Source organism: Haliotis rufescens, unplaced genomic scaffold (genome assembly GCF_023055435.1).
Source record: "Haliotis rufescens isolate VD_foot unplaced genomic scaffold, xgHalRufe1.0.p SCAF_4, whole genome shotgun sequence".
Classification (NCBI taxonomy): Eukaryota; Metazoa; Mollusca; class Gastropoda; order Lepetellida; family Haliotidae; genus Haliotis; species Haliotis rufescens.
This window is the reverse complement of record NW_025964112.1, coordinates 62,403,020-62,425,163: the sequence shown is the minus strand read 5'-3', so window position 1 is coordinate 62,425,163 and position 22,144 is coordinate 62,403,020. Positions and strand designations below refer to the sequence as shown.

Here is a 22,144-nt window from a genome sequence, read left to right as displayed (position 1 = left end):
TTGACCAAATTGACTTGCCTTTGTATGTATTTGTGATTGTGCCACCGATGCCACTCACCTTTTCGCGAACACCTGGAATCATCACTATTTGATAGTAATTTATAAATACATGCTTGTGATATAGTCGGAAACATTCAGAACTTTCCGCATGTCCAGAGAACGCGTCAGTCTAAAACCTGAGGACCAACTATATTTTCTTGCATTACCCGTGAAGATCCGGGGTGGAATAGGTCTTCAGCAACCCATGCTTGCCATAAAAGGTGACAATGCTTGTCGTAAGAGGCGACTAATCGGGTGGTCAGGCTCGCTGACTTGGTTGATGCATGTCTTCGTATCCCAAGTGGATGGATCGATGCTAATCACTGGATTGTCTGGTCCAGACTTGATCATTTTTCAGACCGGAATATTGCTGACTGCGACGTTAAACAACATACAAACAAAGCATTATCTGTAATGGTGTTGTCTCCTCCTAAGCGTGCGTGAGTGATTCCGTGTTGTTTTACACACATTGCGGGTCAATAAACGTGTCTGGCAAGGCAAACCAATGACTGAAATGACAGCAGCAACCCACGCCATTGGCGCACAATGTCCAATAACACAGAGCTTGACCATCTGATCCGGCGTAGTCGCGCTGGGATTTTATCCAAACCCGGGTCCCCACGAGGTCCTCGTTTCTGCACCAACGAGGGGACTGCCAACCTGTACGACCATGGCATACGTGTTGTTTTATAGGTTATCTACTCTCAGATCAGATGTTTGTCATTGTCTTCACTCGTGAAGAGGCCTCGAAATATTTAATAGTGCCAAATTTAAAGTATTCACCACTGCAAAAAAGAAGAAGAAAAAACTTGATTAAATAAATATATTCGTGAGACATCGTGTCCGAATATTTCATCTTGAAAACTTTAATACAATGTGATCTGTGCAAAACCATTGAAAATATGCTTCTCTAATCTATTAAAGTTACCGGGAAACGTTGAACAAACCTATATGAGCTGAAAAAATGTCAGTGCAAGTAAACATTTCAGACCATAGCACAGGCTGAATAAACTTATAATGACTCTTCTGATATCAATGCTAACATAGTTATAACTCTATTTACATCTAACCCACCTGACATACTGACACCATTTGGCTGTGCAATTTGCAAAAACAAGTGTCTGGTGTCTTTCTGCTCGGCTGTATGATGTATGGGTAAGCCTTGTTTATTCCGAGCATTATACTACGTATTAAACTCACCGTCACACCTTGAAGTCTGTCTTCCTGTACTGTGATGGATCACTAAAGCAACAAGATATTATTATTATCATCATCATTATCAGAATCACTATTATTATTATTTCTGAATAATACATCGGCTTCAGGTGGTATCTAGTACACAGTTAAAGATTTCTGACAGGCAAATAAGATTGACGTTGCCTGTTATAATTTAATGATCATATAGGATGATTCATATAGTACTGGTTCACGTCAGGTGGTATGTGTGTTGGCGTAGATGGAAGTCGTAATTACGACTAACAATAACATGTTTCTGACGTGACAAGACAGAATACCATGTATTGCTAAAAGTTTAACGTGTTGGTTTGTCACATTGTCACCTCAATTTTGTTAAGACATTTATTTCAGGTCACCCTCTTATGAGACAACATATACATTTCCTTATTCTGTTTTAATATCTTCACTGTCGCATTGTCGTGTATCGAGAGCACCCGGTGTCATCAAGACCACAATGATCTGTAGGTTTCATCAATGGAGGTCTACAATGATCCCTAGCCTTCGTCAGTGGAGGTCTAAATGGATCCCTTTGTTCATCCATGGAAGTCTACAATGATCCCTTTGTTCATCAATAGAAGTCATCAATGACCCCTTTGTTCATCCATGGAAGTCTACAATGATCCCTTTGTTCATCAATAGAAGGCATCAATGACTCCTTTGTTCATCCATGGAAGTCTACAATGATCCCTTTGTTCATCAATAGAAGTCATCAATGACCTATTTGTTCATCCATGGAAGTCTACAATGATCCCTTGGTTCATCAATAGAAGTCATCAATGACCCCTTTGTTCATCCCTGGAAGTCTACAATGATCCCTTGGTTCATCAATAGAAGTCATCAATGACCTATTTGTTCATCCATGGAAGTCTACAATGATCCCTTGGTTCATCAATAGAAGTCATCAATGACCTATTTGTTCATCCATGGAAGTCTACAATGATCCCTTGGTTCATCAATAGAAGTCATCAATGACCCCTTTGTTCATCCATGGAAGTCTACAATGATCCCTTTGTTTATCAATAGAAGTCATCAATTACCCCTTTGTTCATCCATGGAAGTCTACAATGATCCCTTTGTTCATCAATAGAAGTCATCAATGACCCCTTTGTTCATCCATGGAAGTCTACAATGATCTCTTTGTTCATCAATAGAAGTCATCAATGATCCCAAGCTTTCTTCATTGTCGAGTCTGCAATAAACTCAAGGTTCATCACTACAATCATAACTGGGTTCATCTCTGGAAGTCTGCAAAGACCCATGGGTTCATCACTGGAAGTGTACAATGATCCTTGAGTTCATCACTGGAAGTCTACAATGGTCCATGGGTTCATCACTGGAAGTCTACAATGGTCCATGGGTTCATCACTGGAAGTCTACAGTGATCCATGGGTTCATCACTTGAAGTCTACAATGATCCCTGGGTTCATCACTGGAAGTCTACAATGACCACTGGGTTCATCACTGGAAGTCTACAATGATCCCTGGGTTCATCACTGGAAGTCTACAATGGTCCCTGGGTTCATCCCTGGAAGTCTGCAATGATCCCTGGGTTCATCCCTGGAAGTCTACAATGATTCCTGGGTTCATCAATGGAAGTCTACAATGATCCCTGGGTTGATCCCTGGAAGTCTGCAATGATCCATGGGTTCATCACTGGAAGTCTGCAATGATCCCTGGGTTCATCCCTGGAAGTCTACAATGATCCCTGGGTTCATCACTGGAAGTCTGCAATGATCCCTGGGTTTATCCCTGGAAGTCTGCAATGATCCCTGGGTTCATCACTGGAAGTCTACAATGATCCCTGGGTTTATCCCTGGACGTCTACAATGATCCCTGGGTTCATCACTGGAAGTCTGCAATGATCCCTGGGTTCATCACTGGAAGTCTACAATGATCCCTGGGTTCATCCCTGGAAGTCTACAAAGATCCCTGGGTTCATCCCTGGAATTCTACAATGATCCCTGGGTTCATTACTTGAAGTCTGCAATGATCTCAAGAGTTTTTAATATTGCCGGATTAATAATATTATTGAGACATTTTTCTTGTGACAGATCTTCGAATATAAAAGCTAACAAATCATTGACGTTTCTTAGTGTATGAATTGGTTGCAGATACTACAATAGATGCACATGCTTTAGGTTTTCAACTTGTGCATGACAATAAAAGAAGTGGAAATGACTGCGCTTGATAGATCAAGCCGTTTCTGATATTCAGCAGTTATAGCACTTTTGATAAAACAATTAAGAACATTTCCAGATTCACTGACGTTTGGATCCAAACCAATACATGACGAATCCTCTTAGCCCTGGATGGCAAAATAGTCTCTTTTAAAGCATTCTATTCATGAACCCTAAGATATGAATGCGAATATTTTATACATGTTATAAATACAATTACAGGCTCCAACATACAACCAATTCAAATAAGAATTTAGAGAATGACTGGTAGGCAAATAAAATACCTCACATAACTTGGGAGTATTGTACATTTATATTTCTAAAAAGAATTCCATGAAAAATGTGAAATGTCACTGAAACACATATCCATATTCTAACGTCCGTGATGCTACTCCGCACATAGAAGAGGAGGGGCACTCGCGATGTGTGGAGTCAACGGTTGGAACAAAAAGTCAACACTGTATTATATACGGAACGTGATTCCTTGTGGTTACACTGTAAGCCGAACAATAGGGACTGCATGGAGTAATAATATCATATGGTTACAGTATGTTACAATTTAAAGGTCTTTTCAGAGAGTAAACTCTGTGTAATGTCATATATCAACACTCGAGCATAGAAATATCATATTGACGTGGGCGTCGGTGCGGAAATTCTAAACTCTTAAGTTAACACTGTTACAATTTCTTGATCACGTGACACAATTTGAATGTAATATTCAGAAGAAACAGACCTAAAATTGGAACTGATTTCAAATTGCAATATAAGGTCTTTAAAAGGATAGGTTTATGCAAATAATCAAACAGTTATATTACAATGCAATCTGACGTTCCAGGGAATAACTTCTTGAAATAATTGATATTCCCTATAGAAGCAACAGTGCAAATGTGAACATGTTTCATTGGATGAGTTGAATCCAACCACATAACAATTCTGATTCGGAATGTTTTTTTGAATCATTTTCAGGGTCTTTATATACATACAACGTCCCATCTTCAGTAAGTAAAAGTGTATTACGAGTTTGCCTGTTTCCTCCCAACGGGGGCGGTCGGGTAGCCTAGTGGTTAAAGCGTTCGCTCGTCACGCTGAAGACCCGGGTTCGATTCCCGACATGGGTACAATGTGTGAAGCCCATTTCTGGTGTCCCCCGCCATGATATTGCTGGAATATTGCTTAAAGCGTCGTAAAACCATACTCACTCCTCCCAACGACGGTGGTCTAGTTCCACATTATATGTGGTGTGTCTTTGTTGATGCTGTTCCTTAACATCAAAAGTAAGCGCCACACCTCTTTTTGATACTGGGGCTGTCGGGTAGCCTAGTGGTTAAAGCGTTCGGTCGTCACGCCGAAGACCCGGGTTCGATTCCCGACATGGGTACAATGTGTGAAGCCCATTTCTGGTGTCCCCCGCCATGATATTGCTGGAATATTGCTAAAAGCGGCGTAAATCCATACTCACTCACTCACCTTTTCATACTATTTGCTGAATACCCATGTTTCATTTGAATTGTAATAAACAGATGGCACTCTAGCATGTCATTACACATTAAATTGTCCTGAACTGAAAATGTTCTTCAGTCAATCACGTTAGATTAATTACCCTAATTTTTCAAAGTACTATTTCTGGCATGGTATAGCAATACCTCACATGAAGCAGTGATTATCAATAAAGCATATCTCGTCATGTTATGTCTTCCTTACAGATTGAAACTGAAATACGTCAAGCGAAATGATCTTGTCATTTGTATAATTATTCCTTCACAAAACAGCGACAATCATCACACGCAAGCCGGCATCCCACCCACACAGCGTCATGCCGGCAGTTGAAGGGGAAAAAAACACTAACAGAACACAGGTCCCACCCGGCATATGGAGGCATGAAGCAACAGTATGCATGGAATGTAGCTTCGATAACGCAATACTCACGGCTCTGCTCACTTTTAAATTACGACATTATATATATATACGCCAAGTAGAAGAATGTGTCTACCAACACTTTCGTCTGGGTTGGAGAGGACTCCGGATTCTTTCATTCGGTGGGGTCTGTTGTAGAGGCTACCGAGTGGGCGCCGATGTTGAAATGGAATGCCAGATAACTTCTTAAATTGACAAAGTCAAAGCGACTTTGCTATATAAAGCCCAGCTATGAAGAGAGACAGTTTAGAAGCTCTGTCAATTTCTCAATGTGAGTTCTGGCCGGTGGGTGGTCGTTCTTGGGTGCGGCCCCCATAGGGCCACACAGAGGCATTAGCATCAAACAATTTCGCCATGTGATGAGATGGCAGGATAGTGTTACTGTACCATAATGCGGATGAATTTACAAGATCATGTAAGAGGTTTATTTGCAATATTCTAGGCTTCCCTGGACGTATAATGTTAATACGTACCACCCTGGTCGAGGGCGTTTGTAACGGTTTACAGCCATAGTACAATCAACTGAAAAGATTAAGTCCGCAACAGGTGTATAAAACCGTGGGATTCACGCACAGCAGCAAACATTTGGATGCTTTCTTCATGTGGTGATACCCTGTACGAGGCGATAGTTTCTCATCATGGATAACACTAGTTTGAGATCAGAGGTAAGTTATGATCGTCTGTTATTGATAAATATACCCGGATGTATCGTCTGGATGTGTCGTCTGCTTGTCACTATGACTAGCGTTTCTTAAGTTCAAAGTTCAGAGAGTATTTCTTTTGAAATATGTCGACAAACCATAGTGTCTTATTTCACATGTAACATATTTCTTTGATTGTTTAAAGTATAAATCATACTTCTCATTATTAGACCTTGATAGCTGGCACAGTAATACTTACAGCTTGTCGTCCCAGTAAATGAAGTGAATATTCTTCCAAAGAATATGTTGTCGTCTGCTGAAGTATCGTCTGCTGATCGTGTAGTCGACCAGTTGCCTACCTCACCCAAATGTAAACATTGACATCGAAGACGAACCATCTCGATCACAAGACGTTGCCACTGTGGCGATAGGAACTACACTATGTGTACGATAATTACCCCCCAGTTGACCAATGAGAGTGAAGTATTTGCGTTCATATGTGTATGGATTTCCCAAACAGATTTCACTGCACCGAGAGTACTGCAGCGTGTAGAGGACATAATTCATGCTTGTCATACAAAAATGACCCAAGTGGGATTTGGTTTATTCATATAAATCATAACGCGACATGATCCACGTAAGATCGACATGACTTGCAGTTTCTGTATTGATGTTTCCCTCCTTTGGAAAAGAAAATTCATATTTCAATTTGCTGTACAAGTCACATATGCTAATAGGCTGATAAAAGCCTGATCTACACACTAGTACCTCGGTCATATCGTGTCGAGCATGCGAGGAAAACCTCTCGGGTCACATACCAATCATTTTTAGCGCATTTTTGGTGTGATTTTGTTACGGGTACAGGGCAACCGAGTGTTGACCTACACGTGACATCATCTGGCGCTTGCTCGAGTGATAGTGATGAGATCGTCATGGCTATTTTCGGAGCTTATTTAGCTAAGCTATCAGTTGTTTTAGTCAGTACGAGAGCTTGAAAACAGTAAACACATAGCAAGTTGATGCGAAGAATATGAAGACTGAGTTATGAATGCGGACTGGTGTCCATGGCGTTTATCAGTTCACATATGTATACACGGAAGAGTAGTGACGGTTGAAGCTATCAATGGAATGTACCCCACGGGTAGGTTAGAAAGGCAAATCGCTCAGGTATGTTAGATGTTTTGCTTTTATAATCATAAGAAATAGTACCAGTATTATTACGTAATTTGTGTTCTACACTTGACATGCCGGAATACAAATAAACACAAGCTTACAGATAAAAATAGTGTCAATATATGTTTCTGTGTTACTATCAACATATTTTCACGGAAGGGTATTCAAGCCTCCTAATGCAAATAAAGTTTGAAATACATATTATTTTAGTCGATGGCGATACTTTCCATACACTGACATGAATTACTGGACATTTGTGTTGGTTTTTAATGACAGTATGGCTTACACAGAATACAGTAAACGTTATATATTATGTGAGGTCAATGGATATTTATACACATCTAAAAATAGAAAAGTTGGTATTGAAATAGCTTTCTCCATCAAATGGTGTCTCATTGTTGATATGTATTCTTTGTGTTAATTGAGTGATTGGATTACGTATTTTATAACTGATATTGACATCAAGGAAGAATTTAACACAGTTACTTACCAAGACCATTTAACCCTCGTGTATATTGATCAGTTGTATTGTGTTTAAATGTCTAATTCTAGAATATATGAAACCGGACATGCTACAAATGTTTACTCAAACATCGGAAGTCATACAAATGTAAACAACAGTCGGAAATTTTAACCCCTGCTGAATAACTGTATCTACAATGCTCCGAGGTACGACTACACGACATGCACATTTTTGCATCCTAATGCAATTAACACATCATATGTACTCTTGGAACTAAAAGCATCTGATATATTTTGTAACTTTTTGCAAATGTCTGTTTGTTTGACACCGATTATTCATCGCTACACCGATAGGAGCTGACACACTCATTCACTTGTTCGTATTTGTTAATGTAATCCATATAAAATCTCTTTCTTTTCAAATTTATACAAGCATAGAATTGAATAACTTAAATGCCTTACATGGTAGAATACTTTTTGCGAGTTAAAATAAAATCTGCTCGTTACCCGTCATCAGTGTGAATATAGACGTATCATGTTTGGTAAGTTACCGCTAAACACCCATCAATAACACAAATCAGTGTTGCAATTACTGTCGAGATTTATCAAATATCAATTCAGCTTACCGGACGTAATATTTTCCTCCCGATTGCTCTTGTTTACAAGAATCAAATGTCTTCGCTCGCCCGGAAAGCCATTTTGCCTGTCAAGGAGGCATCGCTAACCATGCGGAAAGATGGGTGTGTCGTGGAGTTTGACACTGACACATTGCTTGTTCGACACACTATCAAGGTTATAGTGGTGATGTGTAGACGGTTTGGTAACACAGTTCTCCCCTGATAATATATGTATTCTGTAGAGTTTTAGTTTTAGAGCATTTGAGGGCGGATGGTTGTGTTCAACATGGCAGATATTATACAAGCATTGGTCATAGTGTGTGGATGTTTTATGATCTTAGTCTGGTGTGTGTGTGTCGTGTAGTCCCGTGGTATTAAACAACGTTCAAACACATATTTACAATATACATGTACGTTTTCACATTATCATGTATTTATTCATGGCATGCTCACATGTATCTTTTTTTAAATAATTAAGTATTTGAATGAATTACTGAATTTGAATAAATTGAATATGTAATTTCAATGTAGGTTCTTTGTCAACCTAATGTAGTTCTTAGGTTCTACAACATCAGCATTAAACTAAATAACTGTAAATCCTCAAAGTCCGTTTTTACAATATCTAACATACAAACCAACCATTGCTTTCATGTGTGTTTAAGGGTACTTTATTACCCGTGTGCCAAACATGTTCAATCACAGTGAGGAATACATTATAATAATATCCTTTACAAGAAATACGATCATGTATATGTAATCAGTTCATACATATTGATGAATGTATTTGGTTTATAATCTAAGGAATGAAAGTCATGCATGTCATATGTTAATACATTTGAGATTATTAATAATGTATAATGTACATATCTTGTGCAAAAACGTTGTGTACTGTTTGTAGTGCGAACCTATAAGGTTTCACGGGGAACACATTTGTAATCTTGGTATGGACAAGTTTTGAAGTACAGTTAACTCCGGTTATAACGAACACGCTTATAACGAACTGACGGATATAACGAACTTACTTTTTAGTCCCGACTATTTGCTGTAGTTATGCTGTATATATGCTTATAACGAACTACGGTTATAACGAACTAAAAATAGTAGTCCCCTTGAGTTCGTTATAACCGTAGTTTACTGTACCGACTAAATATAAGCAGCAAATTTTCTTGTAATATGATTATAGTAATACATTGTTTTACCGTACAGTGACTAGCTCTTAACAAATTGAATACTATTGTCTTATGACAAACAACAGAATGTAGAAAATCTAGAAATAACAAAAAACATAATTTTTACTTGATTTCATTTTACCAGTTTAGTGATAAAAAGGTCTCGATGAAATGCCACATGTCACTTGTAACAATGTATTGGTTTAAACGTGTAATTGAGCATTGTGCCAGCATTCATTTGACATGTACACAGGAACCGATACCCAGTAACCCAACCACTACAGTTGCATGTGACGAGTGTCAATCAGAAACCATCTCAGGGACCAGGTTCGTTAAGCTATGGTCGACCTCACACCCAAGTGGGTTTGTGAATAAACTCCAGATTCATTCATATAACACGCTTCAGAAACTACGGTCGTGTTCATTTCTTACTTTCCAGCAAGTCGTCTCGCCGATCCTGTTAGCGAGGAGGACACGACGTGCCCTAAGGCTATGATATAAAGACAGAGTGAGCCATTTTCATCATTGCTTACGCGATCGAAAAACGACTGATATATTTGATATTAGCTGACGTCGTTTATGTTGTATGGAAGTGTTTATCATGACAAGAATTGATGACATAAGTTCGAGTTGAGTGCTGCTGCGGGCTGTGCCGGTCGGATATTCGCCGGCGCGCACGTATCGTGCGCATTGCTTCTTAGAATGACGTAAATATTACGCGTTGCAAAAGAATATAAACTGCCGGGTAAAAGATGATATGCACTTGAAAATTGGATTTGACTAAAAACATACAAACGTTATCTAAACGTTAGTAGGCTCAAAAACATTCGGCGAAACACTTCAAATTTGTGGTCCAAAATGCAACTTTTTACCCATATCAAATACATGATCATTGAGGACCATTTCTTGTTTCTTTTACTGTTTAGCCATTTTAAATATGAGTATATACCGTCATTTTCCCAGCTGTTTGGACGTTTATAACGATTGCTTGACTGACGAAATGTGAGCAGTAAAATGTCTTACGTTGGGTTTAGCAGGCATGGTTAGGTGTCGTGATTATTATTTCAAATTGACGATAGTATCACAAAATGAAACTAGACATTGGTGTTGGTAATGTCCCTACCTCCGTCTTTCTATCCTCAATTATGTTTTTGTTTAGTGACGTTTTCTCTTACTTTGCATGTAGTTTTACTTAACACACACTTTATTTAGCATCTTAAATCAGTTCTTCATATCTCAACTGTCCCGTGAAGATCCGGGGTAGAATAGGTCTTCAGCAACCCATGCTTGCTGTAAAAGGCGACTATGCTTGTCATAAGAGGCGACTAACGGGATCGGGTGATCAGGCTCGCTGACTTGGTTGATGCATGTTGTCGATCCCAATTGCGTGGATCGATGCTCACGATATTAATCACTGGATTGTCTGGTCCAGATTATTTACAGACCGCCGTCATATAGCTGGAATATTACTGAGTGCGGCGTTAAACAACAAACCAACCAACCAACCAATCATATCTCAACTTAAATAATTCCCGACATGGGAACAATGTGTGAGGCCTATTTCTGGTGTCCCCCGCAGTGATATTGCTGGAATATTTCTAAAAGTGGCGTAAAACCATACTCACTCACTGACTCACTCACTCACTCAATAACTTAAATTATTCCTTGAACGCTGTTATCTGAAATGACGTTTGCTGGAAGCATAATAAATCTGAATAAATTCACTTAAGATAAACGTACCAACCATTATGCAAGGAAAGAATGATTATGGTCTAAAGGAATGAATTAAAGCCTCATTATCAGCTCAGGGCCTTTACCCCCTACATGCAGCCCAGACTGCGAATGGGACTTCTCCCAGGAAGCGCTGTCTAGTCAAACCCCCCCAGAACATTTCGAAGAATGTGAAGACTCCCCAACACTGCAGCGTTCTGCATTACACAGATTGTCAGAAGGGCTGTATTCCTGGTAGCAAACCCGAGTACTCTCCCAATGTCAGTCAACAGATTGGGAGGTACCAAACCTAAGGCACCAAGAACAATTGGGAGTCGGGCAATTTGGTACTTCGGATGACATAAATGATTTCATTGGACATATAAAAAAAACAGGCTTTTTGTCCTGGATAGGTCTGAGGCTGTATACTGACCTATTCCAAAGAATTGTGTATTGATCGTTTTCCATGACGCTGTCTACATATTCTGGTTCGTACCATGCATGGACCTCTGTGCCAAAACCACGAGCATGGCGAAGACGGTAATAAAATTATCGAGCCACTCCATCATGTCGCTTAAGATCCTGTGTTTGTGCCAAAGCTTGGCATCCACTGACAATGTGTTGGACAGTCTCATTAATTTCATTGCATATCCTGCATTTCATATTTATATTTTGATGCAAAATCACACATTGACGGTTTCGAGTGGGAAGTGACTGGTCCAAAGCAGCAAACAGAAAGCCTTCTCTTTCACTTTTCATAGTAGTAGAAGAAGAAGAAGAAGAAGTAGTAGTAGTCGTAGTAGTAGTAGTAGTAGTAGTAGAAGTAGTAGTAGTAGTAGTAGTAGTAGTAGTAGTAGTAGTAGTAGTAGTACTAGTAGTAGTAGCAGTGTATAAATGGGTACTTGAAATTCTTAACTGTGGATAAAATATGTCACTGTATTATTGCAATCAACGGTTAACAGGCATGGTTAGGTCAAGTAAAGTCGTTTTATTCTCAAGGCCACTCACTTTGGTACAACACACACACACACACACACACACACACACACACACCACACACACACACACACACACACACACACACACACACACACACACACACACACACACACACCACACACACACACACCACACACACACACACACACACACACACACACACACACACACACACACACACACACACACACACACACACAGACACAGACACACACACACACACACACACACACACACACACACACACACATTCTAGTCTCGTAGGGCTGTATTTTTAAATACGCTTGGACAAGTTAAACTGTAACTTTGTGCTGCCTACCGCCAAGACCGGCAGATTAACAGTCTGGTAAGAAACGTCAAATGTACTGGTGCGATCTAAAGATGGATTACTGAACCATAAATAAACCATAAAAAGTACAGCAATTTAATGAAGATTAATTATTGGCGATAATACATAATTGACAAGTTGACAGCATCAGCCATAAATACGTTTTGTAATCAATGTTACATACATTCATTTCGTGTACAATCATTTTATAGGCATAATAGTGACGGAATGATATAACGAATTATTGCAGAGATGTCAGGTGGAAGAACAATGTCGGTTTACATCAATCAGCTACAACGCTAGTTAGTGGCGTGGTGGCATTAAATAGTGACTGTAATGTATATTAGAGTTGAAGGACTGGAGGTCGATCGTCTCACATCCTGCCTCACTAGGTCTGGTGTTGTAAGTCGACTCTCCCAAAAGCCCTGTCTACTCTCCTTCACGACTAGGAAGGTCAAGGCCGCCCTAAACAAACCTTCTCAACGTGATCAGGTTGGTTGATAAGATCTGTGCATTTATTATCCACTATAAGGTTGATTTAAGCGCAGTAATGACCTGATAATGTTACAGACATGTTGTCGACATGAAACAGGGTTTCTGCAAGAACCCATTCAAGGAAAATAAGGACATGTGATCTGTCGTGTTCGTAAAGCCCCTATCCAGATACAAGAGTTGTAATTGAATTAAATGGCAGGTCTGCGTAACCTACTAGAAATAGTGATTTGTAAGGCCAAGAACATTTTATTAACTAAATGTAACAGGATTTTCCTTTTAGTTAATTTTGAAGGAGATATATTTTCATTTAACACTTTTAAAATGCAATAATATTTGACCGACTTAATGATAGTTGTTTATGTCATAGATACACAAATAGCTACCAGTGTACTCCGTTATTGATGGTTGGTATGGAACTATATGTACTCGCACTAAGCCATACATGCTAGCCTAAAATACATCAGTGATGCATTCGTTACTATTTAAATAACTACTATTTGAATGCTTCAGGTAATGACAATACTTATCATAATAAATACAGGGGAAACAAATCCTTGATTCAAGAAAGCAGCACACGCTGCTTATACGACGGCTCTACCCCAACACGAAACAAGGAGGCTGTGCCTTTAAGAGACTCGTAAATAGTGTTGAAAGGCCCTTCCTTCCTCCACTTCCATGTTTGGTTTCCTGCTGTAGCCCTTCTCATTCAGTCTCCCCAGCCATTCATCAGAGGAGCCTGGGTTGGAGATAACGACCCTATAGTCCCCCAATCTTTACAACTTTAACAACCATGTTCGTATTTTTCTAGGTCACCTGGCACATATTTTACACCGCCATTTAAGCGTTGCCATATATCCAATTATAACCAAGGGGAGTAACTCTTGATTGATTTGTACATGCGGGATAGAAGTTTGAGTCGTCGGTGACAAAATATGAAATATAATGAGGCTTATTTGTGGCATATGCACGAAACTTTATCTCCATAAAAAAATTCATAAAATTCACAAAGGCAACAAAACGGCATGTATGTGTTCCTGGGTTGTGTCACAATTTGTACCGGGACAACTATTTAAAAAATATCTACAAGTAATGCAGCAGTGAGCTGGTTGAGAACACCCGAGACAGAGCTACGCACGCTTGCAGGGCAAATGTAATGCTCTCAAACGAAGATACCTTATATGTTGTCAAGTAGTAACATGTGGGAGAAATAGTAGAACTGATGGTATAAGTTGAGATAGTAACAGTGAATAAGAGAAGTGGTAGCTGTGGTATTTATAACAAAATAATAGTACCGTCATAATTGACAAGAATAGTGTTGTTATTCCCTCAATCGCATATATTTGTCAATTATAATGGGAGGGCGTGGTTTGATTTACGTGGAGACTCTTTATGATAGAATTGTATTGTGCACTTTTGCACACATTTATTTGTCTGATGACCCTCTTGTGAAGCATGTCAAGACCCATGATGAAAATAAGGGATTTCACAGTTTTCTTAAACGAGCTAAGGATGTGGGACATAATCTCAATGTCAATGTTGATTTTGTTGATGGTTCTGTACTGCTCGACGGTACAGAAATGAATGTCAACCAAGCGAAGAGCCACAAGAAATCGGCCCAGACTCAGTTTTCAAGGATAGGCTATCTGAACGACCACTGCATCGAGTTTATGTGCAGTGTGTTGAGACGTTCAGCAACCCTTCAGAGACGTTCGCTTGGATGAAGTCGGCTGACCTGAAAAGTGAAACAGAAGGCTTTCAGTTTGCTGCTTTGGACCAGTCACTTCCAACTCGAAACCGTCAGTGTGTGATTTTGCATCAAAATGTAAATATGAAATGTAGATTAAGCAATGAATTTAATGAGACTGTCCAACACATTGTCAGTGGCTGCCCAGCTTTGGCACAAACGCAGTATTTAAAGCGACATGATGGAGTGGCTCGGTCCTTTCATTACCGTTTTCGCAATGCTTGTGGTTTGGACACAGAGGTCCATGCATGGTACAACCCAGAATATGTAGAGAGCGTCATGGAAAATTATCAATATACAATTTTTTGGAATAGGCCTGTATACAGCCTATGACCTATCCAGGCCAAAAAAACCTGTTCTTTTTTATTTGATAAATCCAATGAAATCATTTGTGTCATTGAATGTTCTGTTCATTTTGACGCTAATGCGGTTGACAAGATTCAGCAACAACATGGCAAATATGCGGACCTCGCTTTCGAAATGTCACGCTTGCATCCCAAGTACCAAGTTGTCCGACTCCCCATTGCTCTCGGTGCCATTGGTTTGGTACCTTCCAATCTGTTGACTGACATTGGGAGAGTACCCGGGTTTGTTGCCAGGAATAGCCCTTCTGACAATCTGGGTACTGCAGAAGGCTGCAGTGTTGGGGAGTGTTCACATTCTCGGAAACGTTCTTGGTGGGTTTGACTAGACAGCGCTTCCTGGGAGAACTCCTATTCGCTGTCGAGACAGCGTGTAGACATGGGCAAGGGCTCTGAGCTGATGATGAGCCTAACCAACCTGACTGTGCCAGGATCACCCAAACCCTTTTTGCTGCATTTATATATTTTAATCTGTAAATAATAATAATACTCCAGCAGATGTATAAAATGAGTCGAAACAGCACAGGTATCATAGAGTAGTAGTAGTAGTGGGAAGTGGGAAGTGACTGGTCCTTAGCAGCAAACAGAAAGCCTTCTCTTTCACCTTTCATAGTAGTAGAAGAAGAAGTAGCAGTGGTAGTAGTAGTAGTAGCAGCAGCAGCAGCAGCAGCAGTAGTAGTAGTAGTAGTAGTTCCTCGCCATGTAATCGTACTAGGCTTTGAACGCCCCCGACTTGCCTTATGGTAAAGGCAGACAGCAAGTACCCCCTACATCAGCTTTGTACGACATCAACTCAACCGGTTAACACTACCGGTGCACAACGGCCAACTGACATCCATAGCTCAAGCTTTAGTCTTTTAATTGAAGGTTTTGTCAAACGATATTTCCTTTTCGGATTAGAGGTATATGGTAGCTCTTAGAATCGAGTCCCCGTGACCGAGTCTGCGGGATGCTGATCACTGGAACGAACGAATGCTGCTCCATGGGCGTTTTGTTTCTATAGACTTTACTTTCATCATTGTGTGGGAGTGTGCTGGGTTTATCGTCATCTGTAGTTCACGCATAATTCGCTGATATCGTGGCTTGTCAACTTCATGGAATAGGAACGATAAAATGGAAACAGATTGAAGATGTTCATCGCTTTTAGAAACCTGCGAGCGGGTGTGCTGACAGACCAAAGGTTATAATCGGCGTGTATCTGGGATTCGAACCCACGACAGGCTGATCCTGATACGGCTTAGGCAGACAACTCTTCATAGTGACCAGCGACGTCTAGGACCATGGAGCCATAAAATGTTGTTCTAATGTACTTTGTTTTCGAAAATTTAAATTTAACTATATTTAAGTCAAATGTATATATTGGCCTACTATTTAAGCAAATAATACTTACTTACTTCAAGCAACTAATACTTGAGTGGCGGGTGTTTCAGGTAGAGCAGAACACGCTTGCCCTTATAAAGAACACTTTGTGTCTTCACTGATTTTCACAGATTATTTGGCCTTTTTGGAATCTGTTCCGTCAGATAATCGAGACTGGTTATTCTCTGGCGTTGACGTTCTATCTATTCAAGTTGGGGGTATCAAATTGATATCTCCATCGTGAACTTTTGAATCTTGAAGCAGATACATTGTGAGTAGAATCGCCGTGAACGACACGCGTACAGATAGCTGGCTTAGATTATTTTTTTTTAAATGAAGAGCACACTAACTTATGTGCTTATCATCATCATCAGGATCATCATCACCATCACCATCTGATACGGTACAACCTCTGACGTTATCTACTGATAGAGGTATGGGCCACGTTATATGGTGGTTATCATGCAGCAAACCTTAGTCTTATATAGGATACGGTGTCTATTAGTAGCTCTTTGTTTTGCGTTGTTTTCAAACAACTTTCACCGATTTACACTTATATGTCTTTTAATGATTATTGACAGAGTGGTGAAAAACGAGGTACTTTCAGAGAAAATGTTTTAATTAATTCAAACAAATCATGTCAGCCTAAAGTAGAACGCTTTCTATTGGGTTCCATTGAGTATCGTATACACTGTCAGCCTCCCTTGAAGCTGAGAGGAGGGGCTATTGTTATTTTGTACCCCTGATATTCTACAGGATGCGTGAATGGGACCACGAGATTGTCGAGTCCGTATATCAGAACTCCTTCATTCAGTAACGAGTCACATAGACAAGGTCTTTGTATCGGGAACGTCTTTTCAACCCAGAACTGCAGGACGCCGCTTTCGCGTTCGCCCAGTTGTCACTCAACCAGTTGGGGGTGAAGGGGCCGATTAAAAATCCGCCCCGGAAAGCGGAACGAACGTCGACAGTGTGATAGAGTTTCTCAGCTTCTGCCGCACGCCCTACAAAGAATTAATAGTCGATCGAGAGGTTATGTTTACGTTTGAATAGCCACCAGGACCGTCTTTCGGGCTAACACACAGGTTTTGTATAATGTCTGCTTATCTTGTCGCATGCTGCTCTTCTTAACATGTAGCTGACTGCAGGAGTGGACATTGTTCGCGTAAACAACACAAGAGAAGAATAATAAAATATGCAAGAGCGCCTGCCGGTTGCTGTCAGGAGACTGCCTTATCTTTCGGCTCTCGTAAAAAAACACGGGGATTATGCGGTAAACACTCAGACCGCACCTGCCAGAAGCGCTCTCCACACGTGCTTTCAGCCTGAGAATTGCTTCTCATAGCGAACGCTTCTGCCACCAAATTGTGAAGACGACTGCTGCCACCAAATTAAGAAGTCCACCGCTGCCACCAAAACTGCCTAGGTGACAGCTTCCTTCTCTTGGTGCAACTGTGACGCTTTTGAGTGTCCATGAAAGACTATCGTCAGCTAAACATCCTGTATTGCTTCTACGGTGACCCCATTTCCCCTCTACCTATTTAAAACATTTTAGGAGTTGTCTTTTTTTCTAGTGTAACAAGTATTCCATTGTAAGCGGGATCGTAGCGTAGAGGGACCGGGACTGTAGAAGCTGATTGAGGCCAGATAATACTGCTAAGCCATGCGTAGCAGAAACACACACATGGCAAACGTGGCCCCCATCCCTACAGAGTCGTAGAAACCTGCTATAACCACACACCAGACACAGCATCAGAACGTCATCCTTGTAGGAAGAACCGCATCTTTACATCTGTACCAGATGGCCCAGGATCCCACGGTATCATTACTCACCTGTTATGTAATCAACCCTACCATGTCCGATATTAATTAATTTGTCAGCTTGATTTATTTCCTTAAAGGGGCACTAAACCCGGGTGGCTTACCCGTCCTAGCGAGTTTGTTCAAGTCGTTCAAATACGACTCTTAATATAGCCCATTAGCAGGTAATGTTTACCCTAATTGCTTCCACATAATAGCTCGACCAGTTTCCTTCAATTGCTTGAGCTATGCTGAAAATGGGAACAGACGGTATAACCCTATAAGGGCCATATATCATCAGTAAGGAACATTCGTTTCAAAGGTTGAGAAACAGAAATATTAAATGTTTTTTTGGTTCTAAATCACTTTTATCAGATTCCACAGCTAGCTTACAATTAAAGGTATTACGCCCATTATCTTAAAAGTGTAATTATTACAAGTTATCTCCTAGAAGTACTACCTTGTATGACTTGGCCTACACGTATCTTAATTCAAGGTAGACAAAGTGTTGTGATGAAGTCTTTTTCAGGGACAGTGTCTACTGTTCTTTCCATGCCTCTGACAAGATGTATGTGTTTGTCTCGTGTATTGTTCATGTCAATGTCTCCTATGGTATATTTATTTATCTAGCACATCAATTTAACTTTGTCCGCGTAAGATGTTTGATAGGTATCAATTGTCTCTGCTAAGCATATTAAATATATCCATTACGATTCGAAATAAGATCGTATTACCTCAAAGGAAAGTGGGCCTGACGCCTTTGTGCAGGTACATAACACAGGGAATGAGTTATTGTTACTGGGTTTGTTAAGGGAACAAAAACTGTTGTTTACTTTGAAATATAGGCTAGGTATATAGGCTAGGTCAAACCACAGTCGTTTTTTTAAATTGTGCATTGATAAGCGAGATCACCTATGGTTAGCGAAGATAAAATAGGACTGATCCAATTCATCACGTACGGTTTACCGGGAAATTTGTGTGTGCACTAATAACGTGTAACAGAACTGTTCTGTGGACTAAAGAGGGCTCTATTCTACGGGTGAACCACTTCTGGCAACACACGCATGGCGCATGTCAACAATACTTTTAATTCCATATGACCGTCTTTTGAATATAATCACATGCATCTAGGAGAAAGAAAGTTCTGTTTACTTCATGATGGCTTGCGTCCTGAAAGACTGCATTGTGTAGTCGTCACGTGAGCCTGTGCAGGCGCTATGTACATGCTGTTTGTCAGTCATACCAATGAACATTTATGTGATACAAACTGCATGGCGAGTCCTTTTCATTGAAGTCAAACGGTTTTGTATCTTGATGTACCTACCCTCTGTATATAATGACCTTATTTTCATACAGAACGTAACACGATTTAAAAAAAGTAAATATGTACATAATATATGGTATCCTTTTAAAAGCAACTTTAATTTGTAAAACTAATTTTAGAATGTTGCATTAGGGACAGAAATAATATGTTTCCGAAAAGGTGAAATAAATGATTTATGCTCAGGATTTAACAAAACTGACCGATGTTGCTTGCCAATATTGGCTGTTATAGGGTATTATTGACTACCTTTGGTCAATTTTAGTTATTTTTTTGTCACACAAGATCCCTTCAGTGTTGACCGATTTCATTGTCAATCAAAATTCGGTTAACACCTTTTACATCTATTTGCATCAAATTTATTGCCCGGAAAGCAGTTTAATTGCAGATTTAATGTATATCAATTTTTGCTGGCTTGCAAACGTGACCTCTTGTTACCTGCAAATACCAAGTACATGAACTAAATGTAGTTAAAAGCATTGATCTTGGCATATGTATAGCCCGCCCGCCCAGACAGACAGATATAGTCGTGGCCTTGTGGCCTTTGTCTTCATATTTATCACTGGACTGGCCATTGAATAGCAGTCAATACCGAGATACTTTATGTGTGTGACCTGTTTAAAAGACTTATGAATCTCATAACACAATTTGGTCTATATTTCGTTATGACTCGTAAAACTGACGGTATGACCGTCGCCTCCAGATGACGTTAACTACACTAGATACGCTAACGAGGCATTAATATAGGCCATCATGACGCAACCTCCATTTATTCAAGACGATTGGACTGTATAGACAATATACGAGATTTGAAAGAACTGGCAGGAATTCTGCAGGGGACAAGACCAAGGGGCATAGACCCTCGCTTTTTATGACTTCAGACGTCTGTTACATACGGCGTGGGAATGTCTGAACTTGAAGCATTGCAATGAATAATAAACTGGCATATTTAACAAGTGTTTCACAATATTCAAGATGGCAGTATGAGGTACTGTCTGGGGACCCCCTTATTATAGTAACAAATAAACTAGGCAATGGTCCATGAAAGATAACTCTCTATGTTTCTGCGCAGATCAGACTTCCTCGCAGCATAACTCTTAACGTTGCTGCACAGATCAGTCATATGCTTGTGGCATAAATTTGTATGTTCCTACGTTGATCAGACATGGTCTTGTGGCATAGTTCTCTACATTCCTAAACAGATAAGTCATATCCTTGCAGCATAATGTGGTATATTCCTACGCAGATCAGACATGTGTTTCCGGTATAATTCTCTATGTTCCTGCATGAATAAGACATGTTCTTTCGGTGTAATTCTCTATGTCTTTGCACAGATTAGAATTTATCAGACTGCACAGATAAGGCAAATGCTTGCAGCATAATACTCCATGTTACTGCACAGTTCAGATAAATGCTTGCCGCAAAATCGTCTATGTTACTGCACAGTTCAGACAAATGACTGCAGCATAATTGTCTATGTTACTGCACAGATCAGACAGATGCTTGCAGCATAGTCGTCTATGTTACTGCACAGATCAAACAAATGCTTGCAGCATAGTCGTCCATGTTACTGCACAGATCAAACAAATGCTTGCAGCATAATTGTCTATGTTGCTGCACAGATCAGACAGATTCTTGCAGCATAGTCCTCTATGTTACTGCACAGATAACGCAAATGTTTGCAGCATTTTCCTCTATGTTACTGCACAGATCAGACAAATGCTTGCAGCATAATTGTCTATGTTGCTGCACAGATCAGACAGATGCTTGCAGCATAGTCGTCTATGTTACTGCACAGATCAGACAAATGCCTGCAGCATCAGTCAGTCACATGCACGGATGCTGTAAGAAGTAGAAACGTATCACGTTTCATCCACATTCTGTTAAATGTTTCCGACAAATAGGTCTCAGTGCAGTAAGCGTCAATGATTCAATGATACCGGCAATCAATCTGAACGGATTTTGAGAGTCTCGTGCAACATGACACGTTACCTGCTGGTGCCGACATATCGTGCCTACTCGATAATTTACTGTGTTCTACTTGTAGTACAAGCAACATAAAATTCATATTTCATTTCAGCCATGAATGAACTATGCAAAGAAGTCCAGAGCCAATGAAGCGAGCTAGTATTTTGGAACACTGTATAATTAAAGCATATCACGACATATCACGAATACGGCAAAAGTCATGCATTTGCATCTTATTCCACGGCACACCACCCATCCAATATTCCTATACGTATATGCCTTTGATATCTCAGAGAGCGTTTAAAGGGAGATCATTTCGTCTGGCAATGCCCCAGGATCAATACCATCATAAGCAAGGCCACGCTGTACCATTGCGTTAACGCATTTGCCTTTAACCACTAACCTACCTTCTCTATTCTAAGAACTTCCAGGTGACAATGTGCTTTTGTGGCTGAGTATGGCCCACCAAAGCCCGTGTGGCGGTATGTGGAGACAGCTAGCGCCCTTGTTTAGCTTCAATGGCTGCAGTGTGCCGCCAATACCAGATAACAGCAATAGTCGTAGAATAGGCTGGGAAATGGACACCGTTCATTAGCATGGGGAGCAGGGGTATTAAACAAACTCCAGCTC

The 22,144-nt window shown here is 40.2% G+C and overlaps 1 long non-coding RNA gene across 1 annotated transcript; it reads right to left on the bottom strand.

The window, feature by feature from the left end:
• Nucleotides 1–406: 406 nt before the first annotated feature.
• LOC124116763 lies at nt 407–6,465 on the bottom strand. Its single transcript, XR_006858173.2, has 3 exons — nt 6,267–6,465; nt 1,240–1,281; nt 407–824 (listed from the first exon to the last, which is right to left on the bottom strand). It is a non-coding gene; the product is annotated as an uncharacterized LOC124116763 (long non-coding RNA).
• Nucleotides 6,466–22,144: the final 15,679 nt, after the last annotated feature.